Here is a 14,504-nt window from a genome sequence, read left to right as displayed (position 1 = left end):
TGCAAGTGGAGATCACGACGCAACTTGGGGTTGAGACCCTTCCGGAACCTAGCCTGCTTCTTGGCGTCCGTGGACACCTCTTCTGAAGCATAGCGGGCAAGGTTCTTAAACTCTCTACTATAAGCATCAACAGCCATCTTACCCTGGGTGAAACTACAGAACTCTTCTCTCTTGCGATCGATGAGGGCCTTAGGAATGTGATGCTCGCGAAAAGCCTCAGTGAAATCCTTCCAGATAGGAATCTGGCCAGCTGGAAGCATCGCCTCATAGTTCTGCCACCAAAGACTAGCAGGACCTTCCAGGTGGTATGTGGCATAGGTGACCTTGTCATCTTCAGCTACGTTCGCGGAACGCAGCTTATGAGTGATGCTACGGAGCCAGTCATCTGCATCGAGTGGCTCGATGGAATGATGAAAGGTAGGTGGGTGCAAGCGAATGAAGTCATGAATGGTTGCAGACCCTTTGAACTGATGTGTGGTATTCTCCTCAATACGTGCCAACAAGCGGTTGGACTCACGCTTGTTCCTCTCCATTTCTAACATGAACTCTGTCAACGAAGACGGGTCAGGAGGATCCTCATCCCTACCATCTCCGTGGTTCTGGCTACGAGCAACAGAACTTCGCTTAGCTGATGACATCCTGAGAGACGAAACCAAGGACGGAATCAGCATCAGCTATAGGCTATAGAATGTAGGACAAGGAAATTAGTAACTCTCGAACTCTTAGGGAAATTCCGGCAGCATAACAGCAGTAAAATGCTCAGAATGAGACATCCTGCTAAAAATGGGGTAGTACAACAACTCAACATCACCACTCAAGGTTCTGGGATAGTACTAAACAGACTACACCGGAAGTACTCGAAACTGGGATATGACTCTGATCAACCAATCCTATGGAACTATAGAGTAGTAACACGTGATCCTGATAGACGGAAGAGAAAGCCTAGTTCATTAACCCCGCAGGAAAGATAGGATGACTCAGATCAGAAGGCCATGAGGTAAAGGAGTAAAAAGAGCCTTACATTCCTTCCCACAATCAATTCCCTTATATAACTAAAGAATTTCTAGACTCAACTTCGACCAGTTTGGCTTGGTAATCCTACAGGCAGTCAGGCTCTGATACCAAAGCTGTCAGGACCCCGATTCTATGCCACACCGATCTAGCATGTAACACCTCATATCACTTTGCGGCCTCACGCACGGTATTCCCACGGGTGTCGCCTTACCATGCCCGGGACCGTTTTGCGCCTTTTGGCACACGTATATGATAGTGTCGCTAGCATCCATATGACAAAGAACCCGGGCTGACATGGCTAGTCGTGAACCCAAAGTGGCACTAACTTACAGGGACAGGCATACATGACCCAGCATCGAACGTGTCGGTCATCAGCGAGTGAATCCGGGCTGTAGCAACTGGGCTAGCAGGACTCCGGTAAACCGGGCTGTAGCAGGCTAACAGGACTCCGATAGACACCTATGACATTTCCCCGAAGGGACAGACACAGGAATGAAGAAGGACACATGCCAGCCAGCCTAAGTGTTCCGGAGCAGTAGCAAGCTACCAGGGCTCAGTGGAAGCACTAGGAGACATTTCCCGGTAGGAGAGGCTACTAAGGATAAACAACTAGATAGTCAGATCTCACACATAGCAATACACATTACACGTACGCATAACATGCAAGTATGTGTTGTACAACATGGCATCACAGCATAACTCAACAACTTATATAGATAAGGCTCAAAAGAGCCATCATAGCATTTATTGCAAACAGGGGTCACAAGACCCATCATACAGAGCATACAAGCAACAAGCGGAAGCATTACATGTCTGGGTACAGACATCTACAAATGAAAAAGGCTGAAGAGCCTGACTAACTACAATATCCGATCAAGATCGTAGCTGAGGTACAAGCTACTCGTCGAAGTCCACGAGAACACTAGTAAGACCGAAGTCTCCGCTGCAAAAACATAAATAAAGCAACATGAGTACAAAGGTACTCAGCAAGACTTACATCAGATCCTATCATACATGCATTTGTATCAAGAGGGTAATGTGGGGTTTAGTTGCAGCAAGCCAGCTTTGACTCTGTGGCTATCCTGTTCTACGACTACCAGAACTATTGAGGTGATATGGCGCACACGAGTCCACTAATCACCACACAATACACTACTGTGGATTCATCCCCGTCTCCCTATGAGAAGGCCATCCATAGCACTCACACTTGTCTTGAGCATTTTATAGTATCCACTTCAAGTTATCTATGTACCATGTAAGCATCCAAGAAGTCCATAACCGCGGACCCGGCTATTCGAATAGATCATGTTAACCCTGCAGGGGTGTACTTCTTCACACACGCTCTCGCCACTTACCGCCATGTACACGTCATGTATCTCGGCAACCTTCAAGCGGAAGCCTGGCGAGGGTGTCGGCCACGACCTGACTAACCACACAAGACTCTAGTCCAGGTTCATCGCCTATTCGGGTTCCATCCACAAGGAGATCCGGCCGGGGTTTCACTCACGGCCCCAAATGATGTGTGCAGGGTTCCCAAGCCCACCTCGCCGGATGGATCTACGCTTGGTACACCGTGCCACTTGTGCCTAGTCTGTCCCAAGCCCACCTGGCCGGGTGCCACTTGGTAGACTACTAACACTACCTACAAACACCAGAAACTAGTTACAACTCCTGGACAGAGATCAAGTTGGTTAATAAGTCGAGAGGGGTCGAGTTACCGGAACCCAATGTGTGGTAGTATCGAGTCATTGGACGACATACACAGAACTCAGTGCTTAAGGACGGTTCCAGTGAGACAACCCACCATGTACTCCTACATGACCTCTCACCGCTACCTTTACCAAATCGTGTTCACACACTTAACTCTCAGCACCAGAATGTATCATAACACTCCAATTAATTCCCAATGAATCAGACCTGACACAACTCTAAGCAATAGCAGGCATAGCATGGTAGGAACACAACATGGCTCAATCAACTCCTACACATGCTAGTGGGTTTCAACTATTTACTGTGGCAATGACAGGTCATGCAGAGGAATGGGTTCAACTACCGCAGCACAAAGTAGCAGTTGAATCGTTGTTGTCCTAATGCAATAACAAAGAGCAGGAGCGAGAGAGTAGGATTTTATCGGAATGAACAAGGGGGGGTTTGCTTGCCTGGTAGATCAACAAGGAAGGCACTGCTCCTCAGACAGGTACTCTGGAACGGACTCCGGAGCAGGACCTATCGAGAAGGAACAGTGTCGGCAATCAATACACAAGCATATGCAACAATATGATGCATGAACATGGCATGTAGATGTGATGTTGTTTTAGCTAATGCAACTAGCTTCCATTTGGTTGAAGTCCATTTGAACCAAGAATTCAAATGCAACTCCAAGTTAGGCCCTTTATAAATGCCATTTTAGTGTTTTCACTTATACAGTAGGTATAAGTTGGTTTGTCATGCATGAAACTGCTACAGATGGAAAGATTGCATTTTTCTGATAATTTTTCATATATAAATTATTTCAATCTGAGCTACGGTTGAATTTCTATGATTTTTTGAAGTTTTGCTAATTTTCTGGAATTCCTGATTAATTTAAATCCAAAAAATAAATAATTGCGTCAGCACTGCGTCATGCTTGCGTCAGCAAGTCAACAGCGCTGACTGGTCAAACCTGACGTGTGGGGTCCACACGTCAGTGACACGGGTTAAACAGGGGGGTTAGTTTATCTTAATTAAAGATTAGTGGCGCTGGGGCCCACGGGTCAGTGTCAGGGGGTTAAATAAGCGGTGAGGTTAGCAGCTAATCACGCGCCACGTCAATCGCCAGAGTTTCACCGGCGACGACCTCGAGCCATGGCGGAAGTTTGCCGGAGCGAGCTGGAGGCCACGGTTTGGCACACGGAGGCCACCGGCGGGTAGCCCGTGCACGGGCGCATCCAGCCGCACTCAGGGAAGGCCGTGGGAACGGCGGAGCTCGCCGGAGCAGAGCTCGCGGCGGCGGCCGGAGTCGGGCACGAGCGGGGATGCGGCTGCGGTGTGCAAGGGCGAGAACGGAGAGGGGAGGAGGAGCAGCAGCTCACAGCGATCTCGATGGGCTTGACGGCGAGCTCGGGAACGCGCTGTGGTCGACGGGGCGGCGATGGGGATCCATGGCGGCCGGCGGTGAAGAGACGACGGTGACGACGATGGAGGCCGTCCGGAGGTGCGTGGCTCGACGAGGAGGTAGAGGGGGTCGCGGCGGAGCTGGGGAGCATGTCGGGGAGGTGCGGCAGTGGCCGAGGCCACGGTGGCTATGGACGGTGGCGACGGCGATTTTGGCCGCGAGAGAGGGAGCGAGGGGAGGAGGGTAGAGGACTGGGGAGAGTGAGAGGGTCCGGGGGGGCGCGTGGCGACGTGCGGGTCATCCAGAGAGACAAGGGGGGGCAGGCAGGCAGGGAGGAGGTGGTGGCGCGGCCGCGGCATGCCGGCCACGCAGCTGCTCCTACTGGCAGGAGCTTGAAGAAGCTCCTGTCAGTTGGGATGGCCGCTGCTGGGCTGGCCACTTGGGCCGCCAGGTGGCTGCACAGGGAAGTAAGCCCAGGTAAGCTCCCTTTTTCCCATTTTCTTTTATTTTCTATTTTTCTGACATTTGTTTTGATTTAATAATAATATTAAATCATTTTATTTACTTCTGCCAAATTTTGTAGGAACTAGTGGTATTATTCCAGACCTCCTCAACAAATGGCATAATTTTTGGACATATATTATATATATAACAAATATATATCCAATGCAAATATTTATGCATTAATTCCAATTGCCCAAAATAAATACTTATGAGCTCCTAAAAATATTGGTTTGATTTTTATCTCTGTCCAATATTTTCAGAGAGCAACATGAGCATTTTCTTGGACCTTTTTGGAGCAATTTTTATTTGGGTCATTTCCAGAAATGATTCTGAGGGTTTCACAAATCCTCATTTCAGATTTAAATGGAATTTAAACATGATGCACACATGACTAGCTAGCCTTGAGCATACCAGAACTAGGGATGTGACAGGTGGTCTCTTGATGCATCTAGAGGCTGCCTGATTTATCTCATATTTTTAGGAGAAGAAAAAGAATGAATTTCACCAAAATTGGCAAATCTGGTTCAAATTTGTAGCAAGCATAATTTGAAATTTTTGAACTGTGGACCAGTGGATCTTGATGGATCTTGGTTGAGGGTACTAAGGACTAGCTAGGGTAATTTGCTTGGGCTCAGAAGCTTAAAGGATCTGGTACTTCCTTTGTAAATACCAAGAGTCCAAATTAAATGACAGAAAAAGATTTGAGGATAAAATAAATAGAAAGGAATTCTAAAACAGGTTGAAACTTGCTGGAATTGGGTGTTTGACTTGACCCAAAGTAGGGAGGTGGGTTTGGAAGAAAAATTACAACATGGGTCATGGCAAGACAAATTATTTTTGTGTGGGAAGGAACAAACCCATAATTTTTATAGAAACTCTTTTTAATAAAAGAAATATTAAAACAACCCAAGATAATTTGTGTTGACCCAACACAAGTTAAAGAACCCTCAAGATCAAAAATCAATATTTAGAAGAGCTCCAAAAAAGTATTTGTCATAAAAGGTTTTTGAGAAGGAGAGCCCTTCTTTTAGCAAAATTTAAATAACCCCATTTAAATCAAATAAAGAATTTAATAAAAACCAAATAAAAGTTTTTGGAGTGTTACAACACCTACCCCCTTAGGAAAAATGTCGTGGAATTGTCACGGCAGATGTTCTAGTGTGAGGACTTAGTCGTGAGGCCAGCACATCTATGTGGTAGCTTGAGAGGTGTTGATCGGGATGAGAGACGCGAGGTGGATCAACACACAGGACAAGGATTTAGACAGCTTCGGGCCCTGAGAAACATCATTCGGTAACAACCCTACATGTTGTTTGTGGCTAGGTCTTATTGTCATGACGAGGGAGTCGCCGTAAACCGGCTCTCCTAGTTATGTCTAGCCCTAAGATTATTCCTCTCCTTCCTTGTCCCTCTTGGAATGCCCTGCTGTGACGCCCGGACATTTAAGCTACAGTGAACCTCTGCTAATGATGCCACGTAACCTCGATTACTGTTGCTAATCTCGCCTCGGTTCGAAACTTTCAAATTCAAAATTTAAATATTGTCAAACATCAAAAGTTTTCAAACATCAAAACAAAAATGTTCGGTTAGTGCGAAATATTATATAGGTAATTATAGTAGAGGAAACACAAAGTTATAAAATACTTATATGTCCTAAGTTGAATTAAAACAGAAAAGAAATAAATAAAAAGAAATTAACAGAAAAGTAAAAGAGAAGAAAGACCCCCCCACCACCACCACCACTGGGCCTGTTGGCCCAGCTGCTAGCCAGGCCGGCTCCAAATCGGCCAGCCCACCCCGACTCCTCCATTACCCCCCCCCCCACGACACCCAAACCCTAACCTACCGCACCCACTCCCCCCCCCACATCGCCCGCTCCCCCCGATCTGGATCGAGATCGGGGGCAAGGACCCCCGCCCCCGACGCCGCCTGGATCGACCGTGCCCTCGCCGCCCGAAATGCCGCCTGGCCGGCCACCTCCTCCGCCACCTCGCCTCCCTGCGTCGGCCTCGGCTACCCCGGCCCGGGCCACCACCCCGACCCGAGCCACCACCCGCGGCCCCGTCACCGGACCGCCATCGCCCGACGCCGCCCGAAGCTACCTCGCCGTCGCCGGATCTCGCTTCCCCGACTCCTCCCCGAGCCATGCTGCCCTTGACCCTACGGATCCGCGGTGAGGCCCCCGGCCTCCTTTCCTCTCTACTGCTCGCGCCGTCCTGCGGTCGTGCACGCGCCGCCCGGTGCTCGTGCTCGCGGTGAGCACGCGCGCACCCGCGCGCTAGCCTCGCCTGTGGTCCGCGCCGTCGTCTGCCCCGGTGCGCTCCGCGCTAGGCTGCACCGCGCCTCACGCCCGCGGCCACCTCCGGCGCTTCGGCGCCCGCCTTGCTCATCCCTTTTGCCCCGCCGTCGCGTCGCCGCTGCCACGCCGGCGCCGCGCAGGCGTTTCCCCCCTCATCGTGGCCTCGACTGGCCGCGTCCAGTCTGGGCACCCGCACCCGCACGCCCCGGCGCCCGTTAACGCGCGCCCGTGTGCCCGTGCCCGTTAAGGCCGATAGGGCCTATGACAGTGGGGCCCCACCCCAGAACGTTTTAAAAAAAAGAGATAAGATTAATAATAATGAATATAAATTTAATTAATTAATTAACTAAATTAATTAACTTGATTAATCATGTTTAATTAATGTAATTAATTAATTAACCTAACTAATTTGTTAATTAAACTAATTAAGTTGGTTAATTAGTTAAGAGAGTATGACATGCAGGACCCACATGTCAGTTTGACCAGTCAACGCCCTATTGACTGTTGACGTCATGCTGACGTCAGCATACACTAGTCTGGATAATGTTAGAGATAGATAATTAAATAAATTCTAAAAATGATTCAATCTTTGATAATTAATATAAAATGAACCATAGCTCGGATGGAAAAACTTTGTAAATGAAAGTTGCTCAGGACGATGAGATGAATCCGGATACGCAGCCCGTTCATCCGCCACGCGTCCCTAGCATAGTGAACCTGCAACATTTCACCTCCAGTTCATCTGTTCGAAAATGCGAAACACCGGGGATACTTTCCCCGATGTTTTCCCCTTTCGCCGGTATCACCTACTACCGCGTTAGGGCACACCTAGCACCGCATATTGCCGCGTCCTGCTTTGTGTTACATTTGATTGCTCTGTTATTTATTGTGTTCCCCCTTCGTTACTTCTTTCCGGTAGACTCTGAGACCGGTGCCGATGTCCGTGTGTTCGACTACACTGAAGATGACCCCTCCTTGCCAGAGCAACCAGGCAAGCCCCCCCCCTTGATCACCAGATATCGACTATTCTTCTCTATACTGCTTGCATTAGGAGTAGTATAGCATGTTACTGTTCGGTTACTCCTATTCTGTTGCATAGCCTGTCATTGTTGCTACAGTCATTGATACCTTACCCGCAATCCTAAATGCTTAGTATAGGATGCTAGTTTATCATCTGTGGCCCTACATTCTTGTCGGTCTGCCTTGCTATACTATCGGGCCATGATCACTTGGGAGGTGATCACGGGTATATACTATACATATATACATACTACAGATGGTGACTAAAATCGGGTCAGCTCGATGAGTACCCGCAAGTGATTCTCATGAGGGGGCTGAAAGGATAGGTGGCTCCATCCCGGTAGAGGTGGGCCTGGGTTCCCGATGGCCCCCGACTGTTACTTTGTGGCGGAGCGACAGGGCAGGTTGAGACCACCTAGGAGACAGGTGGGCCTGGCCCTGTTCGGCGTTCACGGATACTTAACACGCTTAACGAGATCTTGGTATTTGATCTGAGTCTGGCTACTGGCCTATACGCACTAACCAACTACGCGGGAAAGTTATGGGCACTCGACATCGTGGTATCAGCCGAAGCCTTCTTGACGTCAGCGACTGAGCGGCGTGTGCCGGGTTGGACTGCGTTAACGCAACTTCCTTTGTAATGGAGGTTGCTAGGTCTGCTCACCGGCCGCGTACGCAACATGCAGGTGTGCAATGGGCGATGGGCCCAGACCCCTGCGCGCATAGGATTTAGACCAGCGTGCTGACCTCTCTGTTGTGCCTAGGTGGGGCTGCGACATGTTGATCTTCCGAGCCGGGCATGACCCAGGAAAGTGTGTCCGGCCAAATGGGATCGAGCGTGTTGGGTTATGTGGTGCACCCCTGCAGAGAAGTTAATCTATTCGAATAGCCGTGATCTTCGGTAACAGGACGACTTGGAGTTGTACCTTGACCTTATGATAACTAGAACAGGATACTTAATAAAACACACCCTTCCAAGTGACAGATACAACCGGGTGATCGCTCTCTAACAGGGCGACGAGGAGAGGATCGCCGGGTAGGATTATGCTATGTGATGCTACTTGGAGGACTTCAGTCTACTCTCTTCTACATGCTGCAAGACGGAGGCTGTCCGAAGCGTAGTCTTCGACAGGATTAGCTATCCCCCTCTTATTCTGGCATTCTACAGTTCAGTCCACTGATATGGCCTTTACACATATATCCATGCATATGTAGTGTAGCTCCTTGCTTGCGAGTACTTTGGATGAGTACTCACGGTTGCTTTTCTCCCTCTTTTCCCCCTTGCCCTTCTACCTGGTTGTCACAACCAGATGCTGGAGCCCTGGAGCCAGACGCCACCATCGACGACGATTCCTGCTACAATGGAGGTGCCTTCTACTACGTGCAGGCCGCAGATGACGACCGGGAGTAGTTTAGGAGGATCCCAGGCAAGAGGCCTGCGCCTCTTTCGATCTGTATCCCAGTTTGTGCTAGCCTTCTTAAGGCAAACTTGTTTAACTTATGTCTGTACTCAAATATTGTTGCTTCCGCTGACTCGTCTATGATCGAGCACTTGTATTCGAGCCCTCGAGGCCCCTGGCTTGTATTATGATGCTTGTATGACTTATTTATGTTTTAGAGTTGTGTTGTGATATCTTCCCGTGAGTCCCTGATCTTGATCGTACACGTTTGCGTGCATGATTAGTGTACGATTGAATCGGGGGCGTCACACCTGCCCCTCCTTATATAAGTTGAAGGGGCGGGTTACATGTAGAGTCCATCTCGGACTAAGACTTAAACTATTCTGACTCCTCTTCATGGGCTTCTTAACCTCTTGGGCTTCTTAACATCTCGGGCTTTATTAACCCCAGGCGACTCTGTCAGACTGGTTATGATCTGACTTAACATCTGCTGGGTTATCATCTGACTTAACATCTGCCGGGTTATCATCTGACTTATCATCTTACTTAACATCTATCGGGTTATCATCTGACTTAACATATGAATTAACATCTGCCGGGTTATCATCTGACTTAACATCTGCCGGGTTATGACTGTCTGCTGGTTTACCACCTGCCGGTTTACCATCTGTCTTAACTCTGCCAGTTTACCAAGTCTCAGCCGGGTTATAATTCCGGCCGGGTCATACCGCGGGGTATATCCCCGACATTAGCCCCCAGTTTAATTTGGACTTTCCATGTTAAACTGATCCTGATCATCATTAAATCCTTGTCATCTCCTTCTAGAGAATCCAGGTCAATAGGCCAGCTTCGTAATCAATCTTATTTTCAGCCGGCTTAAGGATGTAGAACTTGCCGGTTTATCATTGCCAAAATTGTCGGTTTATAAATATTGATGGCACCGAGTCATAACTGTTTGTTAATATCAGCTATGAAAATATACCTCTTATACGCCTATCACTTATAGCCCCCAAGTCTTAAGAAGGTAACGTAGTAACAGCTTAAGACTTGCTTCAATATGAATGTCACAAGCTTGAAGAAATCCAGGTTGTTCATCTCAATCATTAGTCATAAACTGAGCATTCCACATATGTAGCCCCCAAGTGCCGGGTTGTCATGCTTGTAGCAACCTGGGACTTGAAATTTCCTTATGCTCATAAAAACTTCAACCAATGTAACCCCCAAGGGCCGGGTCATTATGCAATAATGAGCAGGGACTTTGTAGATATCACTACTAGGGAAAACCCTAGCAGTAGCGCTGGTTTTGTGCTCACTAGTAGTGCGGGTAGGCGCGCTACTAATAAGGCGCTACAGCTATTGCTTAGCAGTAACGCGTGCCGGGGTGCGCTACTGCTAGGACAAATAGCTGTAGCGTTTGTTCACCCCCACACTAATGCTAATGAAACTAGTGGCAGCACGTTTTCTGTCCATCGCTACTAGTATTCATTTTTTATTTTCTTATTTTTAGTGTATTTATGCGGTTTTCTCTCCATCGTACAAATATTGGTACAATACCAGTCATGAGGTTTACATCATTATGTCCAGTGTGTCAAATGAAGGTGGATTAGGTTCAAGTGGAGGCAATATGTGGTGCATGTCAAAAGTATACTACTAATCCAAACTTGATCTAGTTTGGACTAGTAGTACTTTCGATGTGCACCACATGTTGCCTCCACTTGAATCTAATCCGCCAGCACAAGCTATTTAATCATCATCATAGTAATTACCACCAACATTATTTATTTAATCACCACTAACACTAGCTAATAATAATCATCATAGTCATTACCACCAACACTAGCTATTTTATCATCATAGTAATAGTGTAGCACATCATCATCCTTAAACTCATTTCTAGCTAGCTAATCACTCTTGCTGCTCTCTCTTAGGTAAAATAACATAAAACAGGTGTAGCTCTCCTCCTTGATCAAGTTGGAGCATGCAGATGAACCTGTCTCCTAATCGTGGGATGCACTTCTGTTTGCTGCCCCCTAGTACTTCTCTGCGCTCCCCCATCATATATTTGGTCCAGTCTTGCACTATTAAGCATCCGTCGCTAATCTTGAATGCACTACAGTAATCTGTAGGATATCTTGGCCGTAAGCTAATAATACTCATGGTACCTTTAGTCTCGATCCCATAAGGCACAACATTCATCGGGACTCCCTGTTGAAGAACATCGTTTGGTAACATACTTAGCAATGAAGTTTAGCTTCAAAAATAATGTATGGAAAAGATGCACTGAGGACAAATATTAAAAATCTTACCATCCTTCCTAAATAGATGTGACCGTAGTTCAGTACGAACACTATTGGTCGCACGTTTTCAGTACTAACATTTCTAAATCTAGGGAAAAAATTTGTCTTGGCAGTATCAAGATCCGCAAGCCATGAAACATAATGACTGAACTCCTCGCAGTTGAGTTCAGCCCCGGCATAGTATACGGTCCTGTCTACCAAGCGCTGGACATGTTTGCTTGCACCGAAATAAGCTATCAATAGAAATTAATTGTCAACTATTTTTGAATAAACAATATCAAAGACATAAATATGGTTGAGAAACTCACATTTTGGTATAACTGGAGGCGTTTGCACATCGACCCAGATGTCGGTATTACCTTCAATATCATCTTCCAGACGAATATCAAAGGTGATAACCATATCAGGCTCAAATGCATAAGTCTTGCATAGTGCTCGCCATGTTTTGCATCCAAAATAGGTGTAGTCGTCTGAATTGTATAATTTTGTGTGGAAAATATAACCATGCTCGGTCTTCAAGTAAAATTTCTTTACCTCCATAGTATGACTACAACCTATCTTATCCAATACAAAAACTCTTGCATGGCAGGGGATACGCTAGTAGAATAGTAAAAACAAATTATAAGTTGAAGCAAATGAAGCATATGTCATGCTTAATTACGAAAAAAGACTTGTCGTTGTGACTTACTGTATCCACTTCGAAGTTCTCGTCCAGCTTGATGTTGAAGCGCCTATTATCATCTAGGAAGATTCTGTCGCACGGGCCACGCTCGTCTTCGCCGTATTTGCAAATACCGAAATCCTTTTCATCGTCAGACATTTCCTATGTTCATCGTTAAAACATTAATTAAAAATCGATCGAAGACAAGTACTAGGATACTCAACACACAAATCCGGGGCACTCGATATTTCCTACATATTCTGGCACAGGTCATGCCAAAATTCACAGAAAAATCCGGCATGACCTTTGCTAAAATAGGACATATCGAGCGCCTGAAATTTGCCGAAATGGAAATGAATCAACACTCCGGAAAAACGTAGGCCACTCGGAGGTGTAACCTGCAAACATGACCGGCCACTTGGGCAAGCACATATCATATTTGAGCAACACACGATATACATTTCAAAATATCTTATAGGACTCAAATTAGCATGCATTGAATAAGCAAAAGTAAATCTTCTCATGCGTGTTCGTACATCGTCGAATATTATCACTAATACATCCCGAACAGTGTCATACATATAAAATCACTAATACAACTAAAACCCTAGCACACGACGGGTATCGGCGCGGGCGGTGAACACCCATAGAGAAGGAACCATCACGGGATCATAGCTCCAGTGAGATCCCTGGAGAACCTGCCAGGTATTGGAGAACCTGTGCTCCAACGCAAACAAGTAGCGACGGACGTGCGTGTCCTCCTCACTGACACGGTGACGCACCACCTCCGCGGGGTCCTCGAGCCTCTGGACCATCACTGGCCCACGCGACCGCCACCAAAGAAGGTTTGGGTCAATGACAGGCTGGCTCCTCACCAACCTGCGCCCCTGGGTAGGTAGCGCCTCTCAGTACCACCCCGGCGGAGCCCAGTCCCGGACATGGCCCATCTGGTCAAGCAGGTGTCGTCCTCCACCGACTCGACGACGAGGATGCGGGATAGGCATCGTCCACGTCGATGCGGGAAAAATTGCTTTAACTAAAAAAATAGCAACAAGTTCTTACTAACATGTTCTATTAATTCAATTAGTTCTTACTGAAAATAAACTTACTATAAATAAAAATAAACTAGTACCTAGCTAATTAGTACCTAGTTCTTACTAACTAATTAGTACCTAGGAACTACTGCTAAGGGTTCATACTAACTAACTAACTAACACTAAAAATAGCCTTGGGTTCATACTAACTAGCACTAAATAGCTAGGGTTCATACTAAGCAAATTAACAAGAGGGATCGGAAGGGGAGAGTGCTTACAGAGGGCGGGGAGAGAGATGGGGTCGGGGGAGACGGCGGTGAGGCGGGGTCGGGGGAGACGGCGGCGAGGCGGGGTCGAGGGAGACGGCGGCGAGGCGGGTCGAGGGAGACGGCGGCGAGGCGGGGCCGGGGGAGACGGCGGCGAGGCGGAGTCGGGGGAGACGACCGCGAGGCGGGGTCGGGGGAGACGACGGCGAGACGGCGGCGAGGTAGAGGCGACGAGGGGGAGAAGAGAGAGTGGTGAATTGGGGGAGGAAGAGGAGGGAATCAGGCCGCGCGGGGGGTTAGGTGAGAACAGATTTAACAGTAGCGTGGGAGGGGAAAACGCGCTGCTGCTAAAATCGGTAGTAGTAGCACCGTTTCTAGAAGGGCGCTACTACTATACCTAGCACGTCGGGAACGGTGTGGCAATTATAGTAGTAGCGCGTACAGTTCCCGCCGCGCTACTGCTAAGGGGGTAACAGTAGCGCAGTTTTGGCAGACGCGCTACTGCTAATTAGCAGTAGCGCCTCATTTTAACACGCGCTACTGGTAAGATTCTGTGTATAAGGTTTTCCCTAGTAGTGTATGATCATGTAGACTTGAACAGCAACGTGTAGCCCCCAAGGGTCGGCTCAGTAAGATAATAGTGAGATGGGACTTTATATATACTTCTTTGAAAAAGAACATCGTATGATGTAACCCCCATCATGGGGCTTGAATCCTTGACCTGAGCAATTGGTAACCCCCAAGGGCCGGCTCATTACGATGTGATGAGTTGGGTCTTCAATAAAGCAAGTAAAAATGACTTTGCATTAGCCCCCAAGTGTCATGGTGCATGATTGCAGCGACATGAAACTTGCATATTTGATGTAATCTCAACTTGAATAATGTAGCCCCCAAGTGTTGGGTCGTAAGCCTGCA

The sequence above is a fragment of the Triticum aestivum genome, chromosome 5B (genome assembly GCF_018294505.1).
Source record: "Triticum aestivum cultivar Chinese Spring chromosome 5B, IWGSC CS RefSeq v2.1, whole genome shotgun sequence".
Lineage (NCBI taxonomy): Eukaryota > Viridiplantae > Streptophyta > Magnoliopsida > Poales > Poaceae > Triticum > Triticum aestivum.
The sequence above is the reverse complement of the archived record's forward strand: the minus strand, read 5'-3'. Positions refer to the sequence as shown.